Source organism: Watersipora subatra, unplaced genomic scaffold (assembly GCF_963576615.1).
Source record: "Watersipora subatra unplaced genomic scaffold, tzWatSuba1.1 SCAFFOLD_139, whole genome shotgun sequence".
NCBI lineage: Eukaryota > Metazoa > Bryozoa > Gymnolaemata > Cheilostomatida > Watersiporidae > Watersipora > Watersipora subatra.
Genome location: NW_027045323.1, coordinates 32,154 through 52,077, shown reverse-complemented (window position 1 = coordinate 52,077; position 19,924 = coordinate 32,154). Strand labels below are relative to the sequence as shown.

General features: G+C 36.0%; 1 long non-coding RNA gene across 1 annotated transcript; it reads left to right on the top strand.

The window, feature by feature from the left end:
- Positions 1 to 441: 441 nt before the first annotated feature.
- On the top strand, positions 442 to 19,182 carry LOC137410168 (uncharacterized). Its single transcript, XR_010981005.1, has 5 exons — positions 442 to 550; positions 7,103 to 7,177; positions 8,903 to 9,028; positions 16,427 to 16,540; positions 19,114 to 19,182. It is a non-coding gene; the product is annotated as an uncharacterized lncRNA (long non-coding RNA).
- The last annotated feature ends 742 nt before the right edge of the window (positions 19,183 to 19,924 follow it).

Here is a 19,924-nt window from a genome sequence, read left to right as displayed (position 1 = left end):
TGAATAGATTAAAAATTTATGAGTCTTTTAAATCATAATACTCTAGAACAACTCACAGCTTGAAATGCAATCTAGCCTACTCTTACTGAATGAGTGCAGTCGTTGGCCTATAACTTGAAATAGTAATGTAATTAGTCTACAAACCTGTTCAGTACAACGTTTTCAATTTAATTAAAAACTAACAATTAATAAAACTGGTTAAAGTAGATAACCAACATTATCATAGCAATATTTACTTGTAAGTAACAAATGTGAAAGCAGGTTGACGGCGCAAGGACTGATTTAAATAAGGCGGAAATATGCAGTGACAAGACAAAATTGTGCTCGGCCAACCGTAACCCACGACCTAACATGTTGACGTCTTTCTGAAGTTTGAGGAATCACAAAAGACAGAGCAGCTAAATATTGCATTGTTGAAACTTGCGCTATGTCATTGTGGAACTGAAATGAGCGTCGCGCGCTAGTGGTGACTTTGCGTATCGGAGATTTAATTAGTGAATACTGTAGCCTAATGCTTACTACACGTGTATAACGAAAATCAAATGTAAAGGTAAGAGTTCATGTAGCCCACTAGAAGTTTTAATTACACAGCTAATCATTGAAGACGTTTATCATGCTTGCCAATCTTTTTTATAGAATTAGTGTCGTTAACACAGTTGATGATGGAACCCAATGTCATAGCCTCAATACTAAAGATATCTCTGATAAAACATTAATTCACATTGATAGCTTAGGAGTCCTACAGTTGCTCAATAACTTGGACACCACCAAGTCCTGTGGACCTGACAATGTGACAAGGCATCATGCTAAAACATTTGCTTCGGTAGTGTATAATAGCCTTTCTTCAATCTTTGCATACTCTCTGGCAATAGCAAAGCTACCTTCGATTTGGAAACTTGGTAGAGTCCAACCTTTACACAAAAAGGGAAACAAACAAATACCAAACAATTATAGACCTATTTCCCTCACTAGCATAGTGTGCAAGCTTTTAGAACACATAGTTTCCTCATATTTGTATAAGATTTTTAAGGAAGGTAACATTTTTGTAGACAGTCAACATGGTTTTCGATCTCATAGGTCTTGCGAGACTCAATTAGCTCATACTGTTGGACACCTTTCACACCTATACGATCAAAAACAAACCACTGATGTTTTAATATTAGACTTTTCTAAAGCATTTGACACCGTTAATCATCGAAAACTGATCTTTACACTATCACATATTGGTATTAACAATGTCTTGTTTTCCTGGATATCTGACTTTCTTAGCGATCGACATCAATTTGTTGAAATCGAGGGTCAGAGGTTTAACACAAAACTAGTCAGTTCAGGTGTGCCACAGGGCTCAGTTTTGGGCCCTTTGCTTTTTCTGATATATATCAATGATTTACCATCTTGTCTTCAATCACAGTGTCGTCTTTTTGCCAATGATGCAATACTGTATTACATGTGTGACAAATTAACGCTTTTAAAACAAGACCTTTCTGCATTAGAGGCTTGGGCTTCTAAGTGGCAAATGAAATTTAATGTTGACAAGTGCACATTCTTACAAATTGGTAAAAACATTAATTGCCACCCTGGATATACTTTCTGTGGACAAAATCTAAATAAAGTGTCTTCTTTTCCTTATCTCGGATTACAACTACAAGCAGATCTAAAATGGATTGAACACATAGACAAAATAACAACTAAGTCTACACAGAAGTTGGCAATGATCAGAAGGGTGCTAAAATCTGCAGATACCCCTACAAAAAAGATTGCCTATTTTTCTTTAGTAAGGCCAACGCTAGAATATGCCTCACAAATCTGGGATCCCTATCAAAGTAAACATGTCAAACAGCTTGAAAAGTTTCAAAATAAAGCACTACGATTTATTTTTAACATTAAGGGCCAGATAAGTTTTACAAAATTACGAAAGATACAAGTGTTTAGTCTTTACAGGAGAGAACAAGAGAGGGTAGGCATAAACTCTTTGTAAGATGTGTTGTCGAGGGCATAGAACCACCATTCAAATGCGAAAACATAGGATACAAAACCCGCCAAAAATCAAACACCTATACTCCATATATAAGAACTAATGTGTTCTATCAGTACTTTTGGCCCTGTACACTAAGAGAGTTAAGATCATGATAAGATGATGTAAAAAAAAAAATATATATATATATGTATATATAAATAAATATATATATATGTATATATAAATAAATAAATAGAAAAACACAATATAATTTTAAAAAAAATCTTATTTTGAAACCACTTATTAGTGTAAACACACCGTGTTTCCACGCCCCTTACGCACCTGCTGTGCTGACTAGGTGGGAAAATATAATAATAACACTTTAGTCATACCTAGGCAAGGGAGAAATTTTTTGTTATAACTATTTTATATTGTACCACAACCAAACGAGCGAAACGAAGTTTGAGATTTTTTTTATGATAAATGCATGTGCACACTCTAACGTACCTGGTTTAAGTTCCTAGTTCTTGCTTCCTACCTCTCTCGTTCTCGCAGTTAAGATGCCGCATTCCTCTCTCCTGTCGCAAACCGGACATCCTGTTCTATGCATCACACACACTTAACTTACGAAAATTATTCATCAACAATGAGACGAACCCTTGTTTTGAAATCTCATAAACAGATTTAACCATCGTTTTGTAGAGTCGTTAAAGTATAATAACGATACAAAACACATTTAAGCCTATTTAAATATTTTACCAAGTCTTTGTAAACCGTCGGCATTATCTTAAAACTTACCCATCTGATCGGATTATACACAAATAGACAGATTAGTGTGGACGAAAATCGCCAAAAAATGCTTGAAAAGCCTGGTTAATAAAAGGTAAGACCGGCCTATGATATGCCAATAAAGCCGTGCGACAGATAGTAGAACTATTTAGCAGCGCGCATTTCACGAGAAAACCGTGCTCGTTTCACCGGACGAGTATAACTGGAGTGGCTCAAAACCTGGTCACGTGACAGGGGAATTTTCTGTTTTTCTCTAATATTTAATATCTCATGGCAAATCTTACCAATTTTTTTGACATTTATATTTTTGATACATTTCTCTATTTTACTATACATTTTTCAAATACCTCTCTGTGTACGATAATCTTATGCAAGATTCTGCAAATATTTATGCACATTTTTCCATAAAATCTTATCTTATATTTCTTAACAGTATTGGGTTATTAGTAGTGGGTTATTGTAATATTGCTGTGATAGAATATAGCATTGTGGCCAGTGTCTAATATTAATCATGATTAAATGCAACTGGGCATGTGCAAGAACAGAAAATGTGACAAAAACAGAAAATCCCCTGTCAAGTGACCAGGTTCTGAGCCACTCCAGTCGTACTCGTCCCATTTCACCAGTCTATGACATTGTTTACTTGTAATCGAATTTATTCGAAGGTTTCTGTAATAAATGTAGACTGTTTGAAGCGTAGACCGAACTACAGGTACGAAATTGTGGTACACAGTTTATCAGCCTGTTTTTTGTCCAATCACCGAAGGTTGCATTATTTAAAACTTTAGCCAAAATTCTTTACAACTTATGTACAAGCTAGGGCGGAACTACAATGCCCCTTTATGACGAAAACATTTTTTTATTTTGCTGCAGTTTCAGACGCGTGAATGCTCATACTTGCTTTCTGTTAAAGATCGCTATCGAAACCATTCTACATTCAACGCAACCAACTTTCAAACTGTGTATAGTACACAGAAGCTTGCCATTTTACTTCTAATTTTGCATTTCAGAGTTATAATAACCATATTTCGTTATGGTTGTTGAATTACATACATTACAATAGATTAGGCCTACAGCTTAAATTAATATTGTTTTTATCGTTGTAAAACATATTTGAGATAGTAGTAGATTAGGTGTGATTGTTTGTGTGATTAGGTGCGATTTATTATTGTATTAAACCAAGCTTTTCAAGCTATTTCTAGAACATTTCTATTTCAAACAAGTCTCATTTACACTATACTCTGTCAATTCCTGCTGAGAACTACTTTATCAACAACCAACAGTACCCTTTCTTTTTCCATTATCACTTTGGTCGTGGGCTGTATGACAGAAGTTTCTAAATTGATATCTAACTAAGAATATACTATTACTTAGATATCGAATTAGATATTAATGATCATACTTTTGATTTTTTAATTTGTAGTTATGATATTGATGTGAAATGTATTGTTTTTTGTGTCTCTTTTGAGTGAAATACTACAATGATTCTATGTGTAATGGTTAGCCTATGGACATTGAATTCAATTTCATCCAAGACAAATTTTTACCGCAAACAAAGTGGCACTTCTACCCCAAAAAACCTGACTGTTGCTATAAAACAAAATTGAAACAACAACCCAATCAATGGAGATGGGCACTACTATAGTGTTTTTCTGAACTTTGGTTTGACTGTAACGCGCTGTTGCAATAATGAACATAAGTATCAATGTTCCAACAATTAGTATTGAGATTTCGAGGCGCAGGACTTTCTGTAAGCTATTATCTTATAATTAACAATAACACGTCAGTGGTTTGTTTCCAAGTATATGGGAACTCTATTTTCTTCAGATGGTCAAAAATGACAATTATTCTGTCAATTTTGTCAATTCTGTCAGTTATTCTGCGGTGTAACTTTGTAGTAGCCTCAGAGTTCCTGCCTATTATACTAAACCCTGGTTGGTTGCGCAATGCAAAACAAAAGTCAAAACAAAAAGAACAGTATGCCTTTATACTTAGCTCAATTAGTTATGGCCTTTTAATAAGTACGTGTTTATTAGGCATGTGATGATGACTCCTTCTGTTGGCAGGGAGGCTTAATAAACTCTCTTTTCTCGGGGCCTTATAGTTTCCCGGTTTTCCACCTTTGTGAGTAAATTGTGTCAGCTGTGTGTTTTTTTCTTGATGAGTTGATCCTCTACATGCCATTTGCTGCAGGCTCCTTTGGATTATACTAGCCTCTCTATGTCTTGGCTCCTTTCTTGCTGCACCCTCTTTTGCTACTTGGCTCGCTGCCAACTTATTGCTCTCTTGCTAGCTGCCAGCTTCTCCTTATATACTCATTCTCAGATGATTGCCAAGTGTCATTGATTGCCTAAGTTCATTCTTGGGAGTATTACACTATTCTTGTAACGCCTATTTAAAGTGTCTTTGATGTCAGTCAGCATTCTTTTCTGACATGTGATATATCTTGACATCTGCCATCTTATGAGATTTCATGACGATGCGGTGCGCCAGGGTAATTATACTAAGTCAATAATTTGTACAAGATTGGCCATAACTTGCAAACCATGATCAACCACTGATTTGTAAAAAATGGATTTTGCTATAGCACCATATTACACCATATTACACCATTTTTTACACCGTTTGTAGCAGCGGGTGGGACTGCCATTTCTCTCAGCTTTCTAGTTTCCAATTTTTTCTACATGGTCTGTCGTAGCAATGCTTCCAATGCTGATGCATTCCTAGTTGTCATGTACAATGCTTTGCATTCCTAGTTTCTCGGTTTCTCATGCTTTCGACGCTGAGGCATTTCTAGTTTAGCAGTTTTTCACGCTTTCATTTCAGCACTACAATTCTTGTGATGCCAATCTTAGCTTGATTGCTGCTTTTTGTTACGCTGTTTGCGGCCGACTCTACTTTCGATGTTTTCAACTCTGACAACACCGCATTATAATTTCAAAAAGCATTCACTTAATGTATGGTGACTAGTTATTTGCATGATCTAAAAATAATCTTTGAATTCTCAACCCAACGTGTTATGTTTTATTATGATTACCATCTTTTATTCTCAACTCATTCTCACAATCAATAACCAATGATTTATGATTAGCTAACCTGTGATTTCTCATCGGGGGCCTCATGATGTTTCTACCATCACCCGTCCTTGAATTATGTAATTGATTGGCTTGTGTAGTTTCACACAGTGTAGCTTTGTAGTAGCCTCAGAGTTCCAGTCTATTATACTAAACTCTGATTGGTTGCGCAATTCAAAGTATTTTAAGGGTCACCCAGTCCTATCATTCTCTATTGTTTCCTTCCTACAATATTATTTGTCATGATATTTTTGGATTGACAAGTTTTTCACGACAAGAGAATGTTTAGATTGATCAGTTAACATTGGATAATAAAGCTCATAATATTAGTTGGTGTATTTTTGTGGAGTTTGCCTTAGGAGACTTCATCTTTAGTACTGTTTACCCTTGACTCATCTTTCTCAAGTTTTACAGAGGTGGACTCATTCTAATTCAGATTTAACTGTATTAACCACAGCTGAACTTCTATATATTATGGTTAAATAGTTGAATTATAGTTATTTGTGTCTTGCAGGCTGTACACTCCAGTACTAGAACAAGATGGAGACATAACCACACTGCTCATGGACACTCTAATTACTAACAGGAAGTTAGTCCTGATTTGTTCATAGTTGTTTATCATAAATACATATTGTATTTCTGTTGGTATATTTTAATGAAAGTTTAGTTAGAACATAATCATCGAATTGTATAATTTTAAGTTGATGAAATCGTTATTGAAATAATATAAACACCGAAAGTCCTTAAAGGTTTGTGACAAAAAAGGCTAGAATAATTGACCATTTGAAGTTTACGGCTATAGCTGCATAAAGTGTATGGGTGATGACTGTATAAACCTTATGGGTGCTGACTGTATAAACCTTATGGGTGCTGACTGTATAAACCTTATAGGTGATGACTGTATAAACCTTATGGGTGATGACTGTATAAACCTTATGGGTGATGAATGTATAAACCTTATGGGTGTTGACTGTATAAACCTTATGGTTGATGACTGTATAAAGTGTATGGGTGCTGACTGTATAAACCTCATGGGTGATGACTGTATAATGATTCTAACTAGAAATGCTGAGATATGAACATTCTTTCACTGAAATATACACTGTACATACTCCTATATGTTGTTGGTGTATATACATGTATCATCCGGTAAATACATCCACTCATTTACAGTGCACAGATAAATTAAATACTCTGATAGCCCAAACAACTACACCCACCCTCTTCAAGTTTGAGTTATTCATGTTTGACTGTATTTTCTATCATTAATGTATTCTCTCAGGCCGTACACTACAATACCAGAAAAGGATGAAGACAAAACCACACTGTTCATAGACACCCTAGACACTGGCAGGAAGTGAGTCCCAATTTGTTGATTGTTGCTTTATTCATACGTACTGTATTTTCGCTAGAATTTTATTTAAAGTTTAGTTTGAGCATTAATTAAAGTTATTAAATGTTCAGTTTTAAAACCTATATTGAAACATTAAAAATACTGTGTATTGGTAAATGTTAGATGTTAGATGTTCTAAAAAGTTAGATGCATTGGTTAAAGCTTCTTTAATGCCAGGCATTAAAGTTTATGGTGATCGCTGTATAAGGTGTACAGGTGATGACTGTATAAAATGTACAGGTGATGACTGTATAAAGTGTACAGGTGATGACTATATAAAGTGTATGAGTGATGACTGTATAAAGTGTATGAGTGATGACTGTATAAAGTGTACAGGTGATGAATGTATAAAGTGTATAGGTGATGACAGTATAAAGTGTACAGGTGATGACTGTATATAGTGTACCGATGATGACTGTATAAAGTGTATGGGTGATGACTGTATAAAGTTTACGGGTGATGACTGTATAAAGTGTACGGGTGATGACTGTATAAAGTGTACAGGTGATGACTGTATAAAGTGTACAGGTGATGACTTTATAAAGTGTATGAGTGATGACTGTATAAAGTGTACAGGTGATGAATGTATAAAGTGTACGGGTGATGACTGTATAAAGTGTACAGGGGATGACTGTATATAGTGTACAGGTGATGACTGTATAAAGTGTACAGGTGATGACTGTATAAAGTGTAGGGGTGATGACTGTATAAACCCTATGGGTGATGACTGTATAAACCCTATGGGTGATGACTGTACACTAGACGCTCCTATAACGTAAATTCCAGATAACGTAAAAGAATTATGTGAAGTTTTTGCTTCCTACTGCGGAAAAAATTCCATATAACATAAAAATTCAAGTCGGGCAAGTTTTCAAAATTGATTCGAGTGTTAGTTTATTTCGCCGCACTTGCGGAAGAAAAAACGCCGTGCGCTTAGCGTACTATTTATTATATATGACTTCCACGACATTCTAGCTTGTCGAAATAAATCGTTAAATACGTCGACAAATAGGTGAATAGGATAGCTGCGCAATGGTTCACAAATACAAAGGCGATACGTAAGTGGAGGTGTTAAAATGTCGGTTTATGAGTTTTATTGTCACGAGCTGGAGTATCGTCGAAAATTATCTTTATCCTAGCCTTGACCCCTGGATAGTAATAGTTGACAAACCATTAGAACTGCTTTTTATAGTAAAAATATTTTTTTGTTTTGCTTTATTGTACACTTACAAAATATTTGTTACTAGCTTTTCTTTGCAAAGTAGACTTTACTGTTTAAAAAATAAGCAAATCATTGTAAATGAACGTCGAAAATGTACAGTTCCTACCAACTTGTGTAAATTTACCGCAATCATGGTCTATTAAACCAGTGGGGTTGATCAAAACAGGGAGAAAAGATGTTGATGCAAACCAATATTTCCGCAATTACGGTACAGCCCATAAATTAGAAGAGTTAAGTAAAGTTTTACCTTTTTTGCATGACCAAAGGGGTGAGTTTGGAAAGATCTTGGAACGGCTTAGGATATTTACATGTATTTTAGTGTCCTTATAACGTAAATTTCCTAAAACATTAATGTTCCTAGAACAGATTATTTGCGTTATAGGAGCGTCAACTGTATAATGATTCTAGCTAGGGATGCTGAGATATCATTATCCTTTCACTAAAATATGGTCTCCTTGGTGTTTCAGCACATCTACTCCTTTCTCTGAAGACCTAGTCCATGCCTTACGCTACTCAATGGTCAAGGAGATCAGCTGGTCATCGCTGAAGAAGCTAGGCATACCCTTTCTAAGTATCATCATACCATAGACACGGTGGGTTTTAGTTTCATGTATCTATAGCCTGTACTAGCGGCATGCCTGGTGTTCCACGAGTATTAAAATTCAGCCTATGAACAATGACAAGTATTGTAGTTGCTTGCTGTTTGCTGTTAGCCTGGCACATTGCAAATGGTTAATTTGAGTAAGCCAGTTATCTACGGCTCTTACTAATAAGAGTCGTGAAAGCAAGTACAAAATGACGCTGCGCCGTAACGGAGAGCGGTAGCTTATTTTCACCCACATAGCGACATATACCGCCCAATGGATCCACTAATCTCGTGTAGAATAATTGGTAAGATATTTGCCTGGCGATGGAAGGTTCCGAGATCAAATCCAGCAGATTGCAAGCTTTTAATTTCAGGATATCAATAGCTATAGCAGGACAAATTGAAGTACACGCACACAAACTTTGAGATCTGTATAATAATAGATAGATTATCATATAATACAATGCGTGTATTCGTATGCTAGTTTATGATTCCAATGCGCATTACTGCATATATTTCATAATAACATCGCACTAGGAGCAGAGGTGATATTATATATTCTAACTGTGACGTACATTATTTTAATAGGTATGCAGTCAGGTGTTTACGTAAAATCCTCCATATAATGATATGTATCCGTATGTTTTACATTCTATGAAATTTCTTTGAGCTTTCATGCACCTGCTCTATTTGCTGGAATATAGTCACCGAATTATATCTTATCAAATGTTCTCTCAGAGTTCTGCTAGTTTACTACTGTATGTGCCTTCTACTGTTTAAGTCATAACTGCCGTGTACAACTTTTATCATATTTTCTAGGTAAATCAGACACGCTGATTCCGATTTTGAATTCAAAATAATTCACCTAAAAATATGATAAAAGTTTTACATCGCAGTTAAGATTTGAGCTATGCGGCTAGCAGGAGTAGCCAAGCTTGTTTACTAAGCTATGGTATTTTGCTTTACTATAATCTCCCATTGTTCATGCATGTGTTCTCAGCCTACAGCAAAAGATTACAACTCCTGATTAAAAATAAATATATAAACAACTTTATAGACTATATTTAACCTATAGAGACACTCCTCAAACTGTCATCAATTGTTCCTATACTATAATTGTTCCTTTACTATAAGCTCCCATTGTTCATGGATGTATAACTCACAATCATAACCGTAAAGATTGCTCAAGTGCTACAGTTATGGAGTATAATTATTACTCTTACTCTGGTAGTTCTGTGTGTCATGAGAGATCATCGGGTGTAATAACTATGTGCATAATTATTCTATAATTATTTGATGTCAGTATATTTTATTATGGCTGGTACTCTGGATTTCTGTATAACATGAGAGGTTGTCATATGTAATAACAATGTGCATAATTATTCTAGTATTATTTAATGACATTATATTTTATTATGGCTGGTACTCTGAAGCTCTGTGTGCCATGAAAGATTGTCATCTGTAATAACTATGTGCACAATTATTCTATTATTATTTAATGCCAGTATATTTTATTATGGCTGGTACTCTGGAGTTTTGTGTGCCATGAGAGATTATCATATGTAATAACTATGTGCATAATTATTCTATAATTATTTAGTGCCAGTATCTTTTATATTGGCTGGTGCTCTGGAGTTCTGTGTGCCATGATAGAATATCTAAAGTAATAACTATGTGCATAATCAGTGATATTTATTATTTATTTAATTTAATTTATTTAATTTTAATTTATTTAATTATTTATATTTATATATTTTATAATCTGGAGTTCTGTGTGCCATGAGAGATTATCATACATAGTAACTATGTTCACAATTATTCTATTATTATTTAATGCCGGTATCTTATATTATGGCTGGTACTCTGGAGTTCTGTGTGTCATGAGAGGTTGTCATATGTAATAACTATGTGCATAATTTTTCTATTATTATTTAATGCCAGTATATTTTATTATGGCTGGTACTCTGGAGTTCTGTGTGCCATGAAAGATTATCATATGTAGTAACTATGTTCACAATTATTCTATTATTTTTTAGTGTCAGTATCTTTTATATTGGCTGGTTCTCTGGAGTTCTCTGGAGTTCTGTGTGTCATGAGAGATTGTCATATGTAATAACTAAGTGCACAACTATTCTATTATTATTTAATGCCAGTATATTTTATTATGGCTAGTACTCTGGAATCCTGTGTGCCATGAGAGATTGTCATAGGTAATAACTATGTGCACAATTATTCTATTATTATTATTTAATGCCAGTATATTTTATTATGGCTAGAACTCTGGAGTTCTGTGTGCCATGAGAGATTGTCATATGTAATAACTATGTGCATAATTATTCTATTATTATTCAATGCCAGTAGAATTTATTATTGCTAATACTCTGGAGTTCTGTGTGCCATGAGAGATTTTTATGTGTAATAACTATGTTCACAATTATTCTGATAAGTGAGGAAATAGCTGAGTGATTCAGTGTTTAAAGTGTCGATACGCAAAGCCAAATTTATGAGTTTAATTCCCATTTGAAGCATTTCTTTTTTTCTTTCTTAACGCTTCAAGCGTGACTTCGGTCAGACAGACACATATCTTAACAAAAGCAAGAAATGGTAAATGCAAGTTTGTGGTTTATTAGACCTAGCCACACTAAATTTGGAGTAGTCAGCACAATATTGTGAGGAAACAACTCCTCTTGCACCTCTCTTCATTTCAGTATATTCATGAATCTTAGCCTAATAAAAATAGTGGTAAAAGGTTTAGTCAATGATAAAGTTATTTTATTTTAAGATATGCAATGTGTGAGAGTCAGTATTCTTTCTGTAAACAATACAGTTGAACCTCAAGATGTGAGTTTAATTCATACTGTGATCAAACTCGTACATCAATCAAACTGAATATCAATTGAATTAATCCCATTTACAATCACTGATATCAAGTTAATTTCTGACCTGAAAAAATGAAATCTGTGAATTATGGAAACAATCAGGTTATTATGAATAATAAACACTTGAATATCATATAACAGTGCATGATACAAGCAAGGAAAAAGTGTTACTACGTCAAAGAAAGATATTATTTAGATGTCTAACTTTAGCAATGGATGATTACGCGAATAGAAGTGCAGGCGGCTGAAGCAGAGCTACTTTCTCAACTTTAAACATGAAGGGCATTTTCCTTGGTGACAAAATCAACAATGATATGGATTAATTCCATGTTTTTCAACGGATACAAGCAACTGTATTTGCAAGACAATAATCTGTTTTGTTAACTTTCAACTTAAACTTAACATTGTATATTTAATCATCACTCTTATTGTTAGTTATATTCTCATCTGTTAAATCAACTGTTGCTAATCACTTCGGTATTAACAGATAAAATGAAAGTATCTACCCTAGGACACTTATATTTCGCTAGTATTTAGTTTCGTGAGAAGCACACAGAGTAAAATTCCGCTGCAACTTAATTTCGCAGATCTGATGAGTGCGAAACTATAGTGATGTGAAAATAAATGCAGTAGAACAAACATAGTTGGATTCCTCAGGTCCAGTTCACTAGTAAAAAAATTTTTGAATTTGGGACTAGTTTGTATTTGTGAACCGCGGGAAGAAATGTGTGGGCGAGATCGACAATGAAACTTGATCGCTTGCTGCTGTTTGTTTCTTGGACTATCAATGACATCTAGGTCCTTGCCGTCGTGACTGATGTGGCACCAATACTATATCTCAAGTATTTATAGCACGCGGTGGCTATGGCTCAAGGTTGTTATTGTTTTTAGTTGGTAATAAAATTCATCGCTACAATAATTATTATTCAATTTTATGACATTCCCTACCAGACCTTCATCTTCATCAGTTACAAATTCAGTGACTAAACTAATATCATCATCTTCCTCGTTTGTCTTGGTTTTTCCACAGGCCCGTATTCCCTGGGGCGGCTGGCCGGTTGAGCCGCCCCAACTTTTTAGGAATTTTTGGCGGCTAAGAATAGTCAAACTCGGAGAACTCGCCCTCGGATAAAATGTGACCTCTCGCGTGAAAATCGACCAAAAGTCGGCATTCACTATCGTTAGTAATGTAGCTTCGAAGTTTGAATTAGGTTTATTGGGGAGCACATGGCTACTTTGTTTATTATTTTACCCTAGACCAATCAGAGTGTGAGGAAGTCATTTCTGAAGTCAAAAAGTGATTTCATTGGCTCCTTATGCCGAAATTTTGCGATCAAAGTCGTTGCTATGCGATCGTGACGTCATCAAAATGGCGACTCGTGAAGATTCTAAAACTTCGAACTTTTTTTTAATCTGATGAATCTGAAGAAATCGGCACATCGCTCGATGATATTGATGCTGAATATGGAGAAACAATGTCTAGAGATACAGATTTTCATGTTACTGATTACCTGCAAGCTCGGATGCTCGAATTTATTAACGATGAAGAAGACGATGTTGAACCTACCGAAGGATTAACTGTTATTCACTCGTATAGTACTCCGGTTAATGACTCAGAATCACCTGCTGCCAGCTTACCAACTCATCCTATGGTGCCTGATGAACCTATTAGCTTCAGTTGCAAGTGTGACTGCATCAAAAAATTTGATATAAATCTGATTTTCAGTCATCTGACTTACAATAAAAGAATTTCAAAGACAGAGTTAGATTTGATTATCATGGGCCGAATTTCTACTTGTGTGGATGATGGAAACACCACAAAACCTTTCGAGCATAAGGAGAAGATCAGAAAAAAGCCTTGATGCAACTTTAAATATCATGGTGGGTCTTATTGAATTTTTTCTGATCAACCCTGTTCATTTTTGGTAGTAATAGTATAGGTGCAGTAGCCTACTAGTTGCTGGCCCAGTGTATGCCTCCCTGAGTCACATAAAATTACATCATGCAATACATGACTCAGTGATCTGTCGTACTTACTGGCCTGAGTTAAGCGTGTTTTCACTCATAATTGATTGCCAGTTGCCACATGACTTATTCAATGGGTCAATGCTTGTGTGTTTACTTTTTTGCCTGCTGACATTAATCCTATGGCATGAGCAACCAATCCCTTCGTCACACGATCACTAGGCCACTAAGTCTATTACTCGTAAAAGTGTCTCAGAGTCAGAATCCGTTGCCAATCACCTCATTAGCTCATTCTTTAGATTTTTTTCTAAATTAATTATGAAATAAAGGAAATTCTAAATTAAAGGAGTTTAATTTTAATTTAAAGGAATTTAAGGATTTAATTCTAAATTAAAGGAATTAAGAGCTTTCACAAGTTTTCTATCAGCCAAGCTTACCTCAATACGATGACAGGTTATTCTAATAAATTGTTTTGTGTACTGTTTGCAAACCATGCTACCAGGGTCACTTTGATGCACAGCCATGTTTTTGTTTCGTTTAAGAAAAGTAAAAGTTCAGACGTATCTAGACTTCCCTGCCATGAAGTAAGACTCGAAGGTATCAAAGGACTGCCGAATGGGATAAAACCTGAAGGTTTAGACTACGACCGCCAACAATACTTGCATACTAACATTCGAGAATGTTGCCGTCTTGGCACTGAGGGTTTAGTTTGCCTGAAGCTTCATGGTAAAAGACGTAGAATGTGATCATAGCATGAATTTTAGCCTTTTTCTGAGTCAGATGTGAGTAGGAATGTAATCGTGGTTTTGGGTCTGATACCCCTTGTGTTTTTTACACTCAGTGTTTTGGCAAAATAAACCTCAGTATGGATTTCAGATGTGATGTTAAACCCTGAAGCCTATCAGTTAGTGGTGATATTCCTAGGAGCTTCTCATCTTATTCCTAATGTGCGGTTAGTGTAAAGTACGGATGCGTAAAAATGACATTTTTTTTCAATTTGAGAGCAGGGTTTACCAGTCTTCTGTTGTCCTGGCCTTAAAATAATGTACACCAGCTGTTTCAGCATGCTTACTTGCCCTATAGACCAAGTTTCACCTCAGTCAGTGAAATAAAAATGGCCGTATCCAAGGAGAACCTAACGTAAACAACCTATTTCTGTGCGTCGCGTCTTTATTCGTGATTTTCTCCATTTCAGATTTTGGGAGTTTTGGCTGACGTGCCTTCCAAAAATTTGCAATATCTCATGAACTACTTAAGCTAACTCAAAAATTCAAAATGCTTTAAATGCTCCACAAAATTCTGCATCTGGCTGTGTTACTAACTAAAAATCTGAAAATCCCTCATTTTGGTTGATTTTCACATGAGAGGTCACAAATGTAAAATTTTATCACGAACACTTGGTTAACTTGAACGGATTTGTTTGGTCCGTTCCCACGTAATGATAAGCTGCTTTAGATGACTCGACCTCCACAGCATTAACTCGAACAGTTATTTGCCCAACGGCTGCGGGAACCGTTTTTATCGCTGTAGAGTATCACTTTAATCCAAGCCATAGAGAAAAACGTTAACTTTTAATAGTTTTTGGGCGTCATTATTATCATGATTGGCAAAATACTTTTGTTAATGACTTTTATAAAGGTTTGCAAAGGGTCAAGTTTTACCAAACATCTATTTGGGAATGGCCCAACGAAAGCTTAAAAACCTGCGGATAAACTGAAGATAAAATCGGCAAAATTGATCTTTTGTTGAAACGCTCAAAAGAAAAAAGATGTCTTTTTTCTTAGCGTTTCAACTGCAGTCAAGTTTAGCTTATTTTAATCTGAAAATGTCCTAGCAGTCACATCACCTAAAACAAACAACTCTCAAATAATAGAAAAAAATGTTTATACTTTCCGATAAAATCTTTTAAAACTTTATGTGAGATGCCCAGTTGAGGCCTTGCATGAAAGAAACCTGTTGAGGGGGCTGATACCGCCCGTCCAAACCCCCAGATGCTCATAGCTAGTCGCCTAACATTAGCTACCCCAATTTTCAACCAGGGAATACAGGCCTCCTTTTCCAAAAGAACTTGTTATCTTAATTTGCTTTGCCACGCTGCTCAGTTGGCGTATTAGCTATAATGAGTTTAGTAGAAATTGCCTAATGAGCCAAACCACACACAAAGGTTATCTGCATTTCCAATATGACGATTTTATTGTGGATATCAATGAACAAAGCTCTTTCATTTAACGTTTTCGCTCGTTCGTTATGATAGTTTAGTTTCGCTCATGAAATTTTCGCGAGATGAATGACTCCGAAAATGCGAAAGTTAAATGACGCAAATACATAAGTGTCCTAGGGTATGACAATTTTTTATTTGACGTAATCGACACTTTGTTTACTCATTATGGCTAGCTTCGTGACATTGACCCAAAGCATTTATTCATGACAATACTAATTATTTCCAGATCCCTCTGTTTTGCTACCTTTTGGTGGGTAGTGTTTTTTAGTTTTGTGATGATCCCTCTGTATCTGCAGAAAGAGTACACCAAGAGTAATCACCTACATTTTATTACTGTCAGGCAAATACGAGGTTGGCTGGAAAGACCAGTGAGGCGTATCCTAAAATTGAGTTTCCTTCTAAAGAGTTGTGCCCCTTGTGCTGGAATCCCAGAGGAATATGGAATGGAGAAACGGTAAGGTTTAAAAGTATCAAAACATTGAGCTCTCTAACATAGCACTAAGCATGCATGTTTCTATCTAAGCAAGGAGAAGTTCACCGTTAGTGTTAAATTTTTCTATCCCTTGATATCCAATAACTCTGCCAACTCGGGTGATCAATTCTAACTCTCGCAACAATGTCACCTGTAATGAGCAACTTATCTTTGCTGGGTCGATTTTTATCATGCATTTCAACTGATTGGAAAAGTTTTTCTTGGTTTCATCAAAATCTTCCATAGTGAAAACACAGGTGCTTATGATAGACAAGTAGACACTTCTCTGTAATGGCAAGTGCTGAGTCATTATCCTGTCAATCACTGCAATTGGGTCTTGTTCTATTTCCTAGGCAATGTCATTTCTGGTAGCAAAGCCAACTCAGGTCTTTTTTTTGTTTATGCACTTATCTACCACACTAATAGAATGTGTTGCTGTTGCTCACTAAACTCCTTGATGGCATTAGACGGGTCTCACAGAGTGCTGTGATATTAATATGGTATATCTAAAATTCTGCTGTTGACAGCGTTAAGATACGGCCACACGTAACAAATGATTCATTCAATTTCACTGAATTAACGAAATTAATAGAATTCACAGATTTATCCAGCCAAATATCACAGAATTCTCTGAGCTGTGCATGCACACCAAATTTGTCGACCTAACGTTTTTAATTGATTAGACAAGCTATTAGAGAGCACGACTCTAGCAATTTTTGTAATTAGTATAGTCCAAGACAGGTATCGCGACAATAAAAGTACGAGTGCAATTCATCTTCTTGAACTACACCTGATGAAACTGCGCTATTGTTGGTTAGCGAGCACGATTCTAACATCTTTTAAAATTTACGTAGTTCGAAGCACATATAGCGACACACAAAAAAAATATTACGGCAATTTGCCATAGTAAATATGATGGAACTGATTTGATTGCGCTAAAGAGGACAATTCTTTTGCCCCGGAACTTTTCTGCTAAAAAGAAAGTTGTTGCTATTAAAAAGGAAACGATTTGTAGCCATAGTGCACGAACGATAAAAACCAACAATAGCGCAATCTAAGCAGTTGCGTCGTATGTACTATGTTGAGTAGCACACGCATTTTTATTGTGCGTCGTCATACGTGTCTTAGACTATACTAATTGCAAAAGCTGCTAGAATCGTTCTTGCTAATAACTTGTTTAGCCAATTAAAAGCGTTTCGTCGACGAGTTCGGTGTGCATGCACAGCTCAGATAATTCTGTTATATTTGGCCGAATAAATCTGTGAATTTCGTGAATTCGGTCAGATTGAGCGAATAATTCGTTATGTGTGTCCATACCTTTAGACAGGTCTCACACAGAGTGCTGCAATATTAATCTGGTATATCTGAAGTTCTGCTGTTGATGGCGTTAGACCGGTCTCCCAGAGTGCTGCTATATCAATCTAGTACATCTAAAGTTCTGTTGTTGACAGCGTTAGACAGGTCTCGCAGAGTGCTGCTATATCAGTCTGGTATATCTGAAGTTTTTTTTGTTGACAGCGTTAGACAAGTATTACAGAGTGCTGTGATATTAATCTGGTATATCTGAAGTTCTGTTGTAGACAGCGTTAGACAGGCTTCGCAGAGTGCTGCGACATTAATCTGGTATATCTAAAGTTCTGCTGTTGACAGCATTAGATGGGTCTCACAAAGTGATGCGATATCAATCTGGTGTATTTCAAGCTCTGTTTTTGGCAGCTTTATAGACGGGTCTCGTAGAGTGCTGTGATATCAATCTGGTAGATCTAAAGTGCTGTTGCCACCAGTGCAATTTTTCATTATGATTGATTTGAGCTATCACTACCAAGATCTCTTCTGCAATTATCAAGATGGTCTTGTTACTCCTTTGTTTCCTTCCTAACTGATATTTCACTGAGTGATGGCGCCAGAGCTCCACAGCGAGAACCCTTTTTTAGTTGGACGATGGTCGAGCTGATATGATTAATAATGATTTGAGTCATTTCCATAAAACTGCATGTAAAGGGTTTAAAGAAACACCGGTTTCTGCTTTACTAGAATCCCTCTCTTTTGGCAGTAGAGAGATGCAATCTAGCAAGCAAGAACAGGTTTACACATACTGTCATCTTTGGTCCGCTGCTGCGGCTAGCTTAAGATCAACTCTATCTTTTTCTGTTTTGAGTGTGGCCATAGCACACTTTCTGGGAAGTCTAGTCAGACTTTATGTTAGGTATTTTACTTCATTCCAAAAAGATGCTCAAATACACCCCAGTTTTGAGCTGGTAGTGCCAGTTTAGTCTCCGGCAATACGACCCTCGAAGCAGGTTGTGTATTATCCGATAGCAGGTGCAAGTATCAGGTGCGAGGATTAAAGTTAATATACAGTAGACCCTTCTAAAATAAAACAATCTATTCCAGGAACCTTTACCTTATAGGATTATTTGTAGTGGTAATGAATTGTCAAGGCCATTTACTATGAGTGTAGTTGGTGAGTACAGTGACTATCTGTTAGTTATGTACACCCAGTCAGCAGTTACCTGTATCAGCTCATATTTGTTTGATAGTTTTGTTTCTTACAGGTTTATGGTTTTCTACATTCACTCTATGCAGATGTTAGACTCTTCAATTTTCCTAAACTCCTCTCTCAGGCTCCGAAACGGAAACACTTGCCAGGCGTGGACTCACTGCGAGATTGGGAAACCAAAACAGCCATAGGTCGTGCAGAGATGTCTATGTGCTATTTATTGTATATCACATCCGCTATTGTAATTGCCGGTTTGTTCTATTTTGTTGTCATCAAGAGAAGACTTCGACTGCGTACCAGAAAGTGTCCCCCATTAGCTGAGTCAAACCTTGACTATAATAAACCAATTTACTAACCAAATAAAAAGCTATGTCACCAAAAATATTTATATTTTTTTTTGCAAATTTTGTGCTAGCATACATGCCATCTTCTTGTATGTAGAATTTTGTCTACTGGTGCTTCTTTTTTAGCCAATGAACTTTCTGCTGATCTGTTATAAGTTTTTACACTAGCTTTGCCAGAAAATATATCTGTACCGATATTTTTAAAATTAGCAATAAATCGCTGTAACCGATTGAGTGGATAATAACAGCTATACTACGAGCGCATGAGGAGTTACTACTAGGAGTAGTGGTTAATGTAAAGGGAGCCACATTTATACTACGAATAAAAATGATACTTTGTAGAAACAGCAGTACTTTGTGTCTGATGTAAGTTTATTAGAAGCTTACATCAGACACAAAAACTCACAACAAAAAATTACCGTGTGCCAGTGCGAGGCTCATGCTGCAAGATGTTGCTTGATAAGTCAGAGGCAATATCATGAAACTGGGTGAGAATTTAATAAAATTGGAGGATTTTAACTG